Genomic DNA, 9,529 nt, shown 5'->3' on the forward strand with positions numbered 1-9,529 from the left:
TCTATTTAAGACTTTCATTTCTTTTTCCTTTTTATTGTTTTGCTTTCACATTCTTCATTCATTTCTCAAATCCCCAAACTGCCCTTCTATGTAAGTTACTTCAATCTTTCCACATCATAATTGTTTTTTCAAGACATTAATTACATTTATTGTCCTAATTATGTTTCAATTTAATCTTAATTTTTAAAATTAATGTAAATAACTTTTTTTTGAATCAAATTATTTTTTTATTAAAATTGATATTAGTACCTAGTTAATTACATCAACAAAAGAAATTAAATGCAATTTAAGTCTATTGTTAAATTTTTAAAACAATTTTTCATCAAAATTAAAATTAGGAGTATGTTAATTACACCAGCAAAGCAAATCATCCTTATTTACAACATTAATTTATTCTGATAAAAAATTCTTGATTCATTTAAAAAAAATTAATAAAAAATAATCAAATGGTATAAATTTTTAAGAACATCAGGAACAAATTAAAATTAAAAACAAAATTAAAAGATCAATTTGACATTTTTAAACAAAAATAAAGACAAAAAATAATTATATATGTTGTTTTATATCAAATATGTTAAAATGTGTATCAATAGTTTTTTCTTTCAGTTTTAATTCATGCAAAACTTTACTAAAATTAATAATTTCTTTGGGATTTTATCTCTAAAAATAGATAAATAAATTGTGACAAATAATAACTCTTTTCTTTTAGTTATATAAGACTTTTGGATACTTTAAAATAAATTTATTATACTTTTTTAAATATTTTAATTAGATATAAAATCATACAATATATAAATATAAATAAATCTAACTTTAGAAACTGATTATAAGAAGAAGAATTAAATTTAAACCCATGTTTTAGTACAATATCAAGTTTTATTCTAATTATATTATTATGATACTCGCTTTTAGATTATTATTGAATTAATTATAAATATTTAATATTATACATAAAATAATTAATACTTAGTGTACAAAACAATGAGTAATATACATTATTTGATATTATGTGAATTTATTATCATAAAAAAAATACATAATTTAGTAAAAACTTTCAAATTCGATCTTTATTATATATGAAACTATTTAGACATATTTATGAGAAAAGAATGTGAAATATGAGTGACATAAAATTTCATAAAAACTATGGATTGAGTTTTAAAAAAATATTAAATATTGACAATCTAATTGATGTTGCATAACTAGAATATAACTGCATAAAATAATGTGAAAACACGTTTTGTTTATTGATAAAGTTAATTTGAAAGAGAAGAAATTTGTACTGTGTGGTACTCCACATGTGGCCTTTGGGTCCTACACGTGATGGTGACCATCACAATTTTGACAAATTGTACTTAATTCGTGAAAAGCGAAGTTTAAAATGCTCCTGTTATAATGAAAATTTAAAGAAAAAAAAAAAACTTGTTGAAAGAACTACATAGAGACATTAATTTATGACCTATTTTATTAATAAAAGATAAGAGAGAATCCTTCTATTTTAAAATTACGGTCAACCATTTATAGTGAAATAACATATTACTTATTTAGGAATTTTTCACAATTTAAACATAGTTTATGTAATTATTATAAAGCCGAAATTAACACCTAAACAAGTTAATCCCACTCACGTGACTAATTTATCTGCACATGCTTTTAAACTCAGTTTGTGAATAAGGAAAATGCAAATGGTATTAACTTAGAAATCACCAAATATATTTTCTCACCAAGATTTAATTAAGTATTTCTTTAAAAGGAAGGTGGGAATTTTCAAAAATAGAGTTTCTATTTACTTTTTTTACACAAAAGTTATTTTTGAATTCTCTACCTACTATTCTTTCTGATTCATTTTATACTATGTTTAAAGTTTTCACCTGATATTAAAAATTGTCATTACTATTTTAAATTCCACAAAATATATTTTGTAACTTCCTAATATATGTTGATTATATCTAATTAATAACTTATTTAATTTTCATAGTTTAAAAATATTTAATATATAATGAATTTTTCAGCACGAAATTTAATTTAAAACAGTATTTTTGAAAACAATACGTAAATATGAAGAGAAGGATTCACTCCCTCCAAAAGTAAACGGAAAGAATTACTTTCAATGAGTTTTTTCATTTAATTTTAGATTAACAACTCAAATTAAGTAAGAATAATTAGATATATTATGTTTTCTCTGATGAAAGAAACATTTCCTAAAAAGTATCCCACATAAATATATATATATATATATATAATATTAAAAAAAATATTAAAATACATCTAAATTTAGAGATTAAAATAATAAGTTGTTTGTTAACTAAGCTAGATATCATTTAGTAAATTAAAAATTATTGGTATCTTAGTAATCTTTATTACTAATACAAAATATAATTAATTTTTATTTATAACATTAGCTATCAATGTTTTACATATTTATTATTATTGATCTTAAATTAGTTTTTAATTTAAAAATAGTGATTAATATAGAATCAGTAATAATGTAATTAAAATTATGGTAATTAAGTTTAGAGACCAATTTAAACTATAATTTACAAATTAATTACAAGATTTTATTAATTATAGAGACTATTTTATATTTAGTTTATAAATATAATGAATAATTATTTTAGTCTCAAAATTTACTTGCTATTTAGTTATTTTTTTATTATATTTAGTCTTAATTTAGAAAGAACAAAATTGCATTATTTAAAACAAAGTGAAATTAAATTGAACAAAAATAATAAATATATGGACTAAATTGAACAAAAGAAAAAAAACAACTACAAACTTGGCACTGACATTGATATGTGGCACAATGGTGACTTGACACAATTTTAAAATTTAGTTTAAAAAAAAAAACAAAAACTGACACGTGGCATGCACTGTTCACTTGTTCACTAACGTTAAGCATATAAATACCATCAACAAAAAAGGACTAAATTGACAGCAAATTAACGAAAAGTAGGACCTAATTAAACATTGAACCAAGATAAGGACCAAATTGAACAAAAACGATGAAAATAAGGACTAAATATATATATTTAAGCCTATTAAATAATATTTGGCTTTGAAATGTTTGAAAGTTGAGTTTGATTTTAAAAAATAATCATTGATTATTTGAGTTGTATGCATTAATTTTTTGAGATATATTTATAGTAGAGAGAGTAACTGTTTAGGTATATTTATAGTGGGAAGAGCGTTAAAATAATGAAGTTTTTGTAACGCTTAAGTTATTTTTTATTTTGACCTAACATGTGTAAATGATATTGTTAACCTTGATTGTTATTTTGGACTCAAGTATAAGTAACGTAAAAAAGAAATTAGCAAATGTAAGGCTTAATATTTTTTTTAGTCTATATATTTAGAGCAACGGTTCAATGTTTTACTCATATTTATTTTTTATTCAATGTGATCCCTATATTTTTCTAAGAAAAATTCAATGTGATCCCATTCATTAGATCAACATTAACATCATTTAAAGGATAATGAGATGGCATATGCTAACGTTGTTTAAAGGATGAAAAAGAAGAATGGCATAATAGATGTCATTCACAAGGGTTGGGTGTAATGTATTCTTAATTCTATGTGAAATCTTCATTCAATATAATAATTTCCACAATCTCTTATGTTTTATTCCTATTTGAACTGCATAGTCTATGAATTTTGCACATGCGGGAGTTCATACTAATTTGAAAGATAGTTTGGAAACCTAGATTATGACTTTCAACAGCATGTTCTAGATATGGTGCATATGTGGGAGTACTGGCTGATCTGAAAGATAGTTGGGAAAACCTAAGTAGGATAAAACAACTATTGATTTCACATACTAGACATAGATGTGGTTAATAGTATTTCTTAACATCAACATATTGGTCATTAATGCAAACATAATAGGAAAAATTGCTAAATATAGAGTTTTTATTATTTTAGTTTAGGCTTGTCTACGATGAAATCGAGGAATGTTACAAATGATGTGAGTGTGAGAGAAAGAAATATGAATATATTATTTGATGTCTTTACTTTGAATGAAATCGTGAAACTCAATCTCGATGAAGTTTTTATCTTATATTTTTCTCAATTTAGTTCATCGTTTCCATTATGTAAATTTCTGTTATTCGTTACATTTAAATTCTAAATTTATTTTTAATCTAAACCAAAAATGTTTTGGTCTTTGTACCTTTATTAGTAAACAATCCATTAAATATAAATCACATTAGTCTCTGTGGGAATGATATTTGGACTTGTCCACTTTATTATTTGTGTGATCTGGTGCATTTGCTAATTTTGTACTATAAATCACATTAATTATAAGATTTTATTAATTATAGAGACTATTTTATATTTATTTTATAAATGTAATGAATAATTATTTTAGTCTCAAAATTTAGTTGTTATTTAGTTATTTTCTTATTATATTTAGTCTCAATTTAGAAGGAAAAAAATTGCCTTATTTTAACTAAAAATGGAATTAAATCAAACAAAAATAATGAATATATGGACTAAATTGAACAAAACGAAATAACACAACCACAAACTTGGCATTGACATTGACACGTGGCACAATGGTGACTTAACACATTTTTAAAATTTAGTTTAAAAAAAAAACAAGAGTTGACACGTGGCATGCACGATTCACTTGTTCACTAACATTAAGCATATAAATACCATCAACAAAAAGGACTAAATTGACAACAAATTAACGAAAAGTAGGACCTAATTAAACATTGAACCAAGATGAGGACCAAATTGAACAAAAACGACGAAAATAGGGACTAAATATATATTTAAGCCTATTAAATAATATTTGATTTTGAAATGTTTGAAAGTTGAGTTTCATTTTTAAAAAAATCATTAATTATTTGAGTTATATGCATTAATTTTTTGAGATATATTTATAGTAGAGAGAGTAACTGTTTTAGGTATATTTATAATGGGAAAAGCGTTAAAATATAATGAAGTTTTTGTAACGCTTAAGTTATTTTTGATTTTGACATAACATGTGTAAATGATATTGTTAACCTTGATAGTTATTTTGGACCCAAGTATAAGTAACATAAAAAGAAATTAGCAAATGTAAGGCTTAATATTTTGTTTAGTCTATATATTTAGAGCAACGGTTCAATATTTTACTTATATTTATGTTTTATTCAATGTGATCCCTATATTTTTCTAAGAAAAATTCAATGTGATCCCATTCATTAGATCAACATTAACATCATGTAGAAGATAATGAGATGGCATATGTTAACGCTGTTTAAAGGATGAAAAAGAAGAATGGCATAATAGATGTCATTCACAAGGGTTGGGTGTAATGTATTCTTAATTCTATGTGAAATCTTCATTCAATATAATAATTTCCACAATCTCGTATGTTTTATTCCTATTTGAACTGCATAGTCTATGAATTTTGCACATGCGGGAGTTCATACTGATTTGAAAGATAGTTTGGAAACCTAGATTATGACTTTCAATAGCATGTTCTAGATATGGTGCATATGTGGGAGTACCGGCTGATCTGAAAGATAGTTGGGAAAACCTAAGTAGGATAAAACAACTATTGATTTCACATACTAGACATAGATGTGGTTAATAGTCATTCTTAACATCAACATATTGGTTATTAATGCAAACATAATAGTAAAAATTGCTAAATATAGAGTTTTTATTATTTTAGTTTAGGCTTGTCTACGATGAAATCGAGGAATGTTACAAATGATGTGAGTGTGAGAGAAAGAAATATGAATATATTATTTGATGTCTTTACTTTGAATGAAATCGTGAAACTCAATCTCGATGAAGTTTTTATCTTATATTTTTCTCAATTAAGTTCATTGTTTCCATTATGTAAATTTCTGTTATTCGTTAAATTTAAATTCTAAATTTATTTTTAATCTAAACCAAAAATGTTTTGGTCTTTGTACCTTTATTAGTAAGCAATACATTAAATATAAATCACATTAGTCTCTGTGGGAATGATATCTAGACTTGTCCACTTTATTATTTGTGTGATCTGGTGCACTTGCTAATTTTGTACTATAAATCAAATTAATTATAAGATTTTATTAATTATAGAGACTATTTTATATTTATTTTATAAATGTAATGAATAATTATTTTAGTCTCAAAATTTAGTTGTTATTTAGTTATTTTCTTATTATATTTAGTCTCAATTTAGAAGGAACAAAATTGCCTTATTTTAACTAAAAATGGGATTAAATCGAACAAAAATAATGAATATATGGACTAAATTGAACAAAACGAAATAACATAACCACAAACTTGGCACTAACATTGACACGTGAAACAATAGTGACTTAACACATTTTTAAAATTTAGTTTAAAAAAAAACAAGAGTTGACACGTGGCATGCACGATTCACTTGTTCACTAACATTAAGCATATAAATACCATCAACAAAAAGGACTAAATTGACAACAAATTAACGAAAAGTAGGACCTAATTAAACATTGAACCAAGATGAGGACCAAATTGAACAAAAACGACGAAAATAGAGACTAAATATATATTTAAGCCTATTAAATAATATTTGGTTTTGAAATGTTTGAAAGTTGAGTTTCATTTTTAAAAAAAAATCATTAATTATTTGAGATATATGCATTAATATTTTGAGATATATTTATAGTAGAGAGAGTAACTGTTTTAGGTATATTTATAATGGGAAGAGCATTAAAATATAATGAAGTTTTTGTAACGCTTAAGTTATTTTTGATTTTGACATAACATGTGTAAATGATATTGTTAACCTTGATAGTTATTTTGGACCCAAGTATAAGTAACATAAAAAGAAATTAGCAAATGTAAGGCTTAATATTTTGTTTAGTCTATATATTTAGAGCAACGGTTCAATATTTTACTTATATTTATGTTTTATTCAATGTGATCCCTATATTTTTCTAAGAAAAATTCAATGTGATCCCATTCATTAGATCAACATTAACATCATGTAGAGGATAATGAGATGGCATATGCTAACGCTGTTTAAAGGATGAAAAAGAAGAATGGCATAATAGATGTCATTCACAGGGGTTGGGTGTAATGTATTCTTAATTCTATGTGAAATCTTCATTCAATATAATCATTTCCACAATCTCTTATGTTTTATTCTTATTTGAACTGCATAGTCTATGAATTTTGCATATGCGGGAGTTCATAATGATTTGGAAGATAGTTTGGAAACCTAGATTATGACTTTCAATTGCATGTTCTAGATATGGTGCATATGTGGGAGTACCGGCTGATCTAAAAGATAGTTGGGAAAACCTGAGTAGGATAAAACAACTATTGATTTCACATATTAGACATAGATGTGGTTAATAGTCATTCTTAAACATCAGCATATTGGTCATTAATGCAAACATAATAGTAAAAATTGCTAAATATAGATTTTTTATTATTTTAGTTTTGGCTTGTCTACGATGAAATCAAAGAATGTTACAAACGATGTGACTGTGAGAGATGTGACGATAAAAAAAATTTCTATTTATTTATTTATTACAGTATACTTATAAGAATTTAGAGGCAATAATTTATACACTAATATATCATTATATTTAAAATATTCACATTTATATATATATTTACAATGCTATATACTTCCTATATCCACATTGTTTAGTACATTTTATATTTCCTACACTAGAAGAGGAAGAAGGATTATTTATTTACAGTTTCCCCCTCATATACGGTTTATCAAACAGGTGGAGGGAAAAGGTTATGGATAGGATTCATTTGGACTGTTGGGGGTAAATAAAAGGTAACTCCGATTTGTCCTTCGATGACAATCGGTGCATTCGGAGCAAAGAGAAAAGTAATGGTAGAGTTTCCCGTTCCCTGAAATGTTACAGAATTATTCACTACATTGGTTTGCCATGCATTTCCCGGAAAAACAGCTACAATGTCGGCGAAGAAGGGATCAGGCGTGTTCGGAGCAGCCATCTATGATAATGTTATAAAATTTTGTTTTTCGTACACAATCAAAAGAAATAGGGAAGTGAGACAAATATCACAAAAAAATAACATATCATAATAAAATAAAATGAAATGCAAATTCTTCCAATTCCATAAAACGGGATCTTTATTATACTTTTATAAAGATATTGATTAATTTTGTAGTGACTAGTCAGGATAAATGAGCTCATGGCCAACAAAGTAACTCAAGAACATCTCATCTTGAGTGATACTAACTCGTTTAAATCCCCAAGGTCATACCTCCAACTACATTAATCAAATCTTTATTTATCATAATTTTTTTTTATTTCAATATTAAGCCATATAATTATATAAATAAATAAATAGATAGGATCAATGAATAATTAAAATAGATATAAATGAATAAAAAGGGGTCAATATGTAACTAGAGATAAATATAAATAAGTAAATGAGAATAAATATAAATTAAATAAATAGGACCAGTGCATAACTGGAAATAAATAAATAAGATTGGGAACTAAATATAATTTAGAATGAGGTTAGGGACACCTCACTTAGGGTAGATATCGAGATAAAAATTACTAATAGATAAAAACAAATAATCGAAGTAAAAAGATAAAGTGATGGATGTCTCCTTCCCTTACCTTAATTACTATGGAAAACACACCAAGGTTGTACGGAGACTGTGATAAAAATTCTTTCTTCGTTGTCGTAACCTCTCTCTCTTTCACACAAAGCTTTTCTCTGATTTCTTTTGTCCAGCTTCTCTTTTGCTTTCTATTTCTCTTACCCCACCCCTATTTATACTATGTTAAGTAATCATTACTTCTAGTTTGATTTTAATTACTTGGTTCCTATACTATTCTAGTTCCATTAGCTCTTAACATTCCATCCGAGATATTTTTTTTTCACAATGAACGGATAAAGGATAGAAACATATCTGTTAACATTAAATGCTTCTGATTACTTCCATATACTCTTTTCTTTTAATATGATATTAACGTTCTCATCCATACTGTCACTTTGCTTTCCAAGGTTTCATATATATACTCTTTTCTTTTAATCTTTTATTAAATATGATATTAATGTTCTCATCCATTTGTTATTCAGTATACTGCCACTTTGCTTTCCACTTATTCAAACTATATATATATATATATATATATACACTTATATTCATAATTTATTTTATTATTAGTTTCAATAATATATATATATATATATATATATATAATTTATAGAATATTGGACTATCGTATAATTTGTTGGTAATGTATTATTACCCATCAGTACAATTTATTTTGTAAATTTACAGCTAGCATATATTATAAGTACTATCGACATTTTTTTATATATATATATCATATGTTCAAAATTTATTATACTAGTCGCAATACCTAAAATAATGTATCATAAAATTTTAGGTATTGATATACTGAAAACACCGGGGTACAAATTTTGAGATGTTACAATTCTCCCATACTAAAAGAAATTTCGTCCTCGAAATTATTTATTTATTTATTTTTGAAATAAATAAGGGTAAAGGTTTGTTATTTTTTCTTCTAATTCCAATGTAATATCTCCATTAGCT

The sequence above is a fragment of the Vigna unguiculata genome, chromosome 4 (assembly GCF_037176805.1).
Source record: "Vigna unguiculata cultivar grain cowpea cultivar isolate G323 ecotype 2 chromosome 4, ASM3717680v1, whole genome shotgun sequence".
Taxonomy (NCBI): Eukaryota; Viridiplantae; Streptophyta; class Magnoliopsida; order Fabales; family Fabaceae; genus Vigna; species Vigna unguiculata.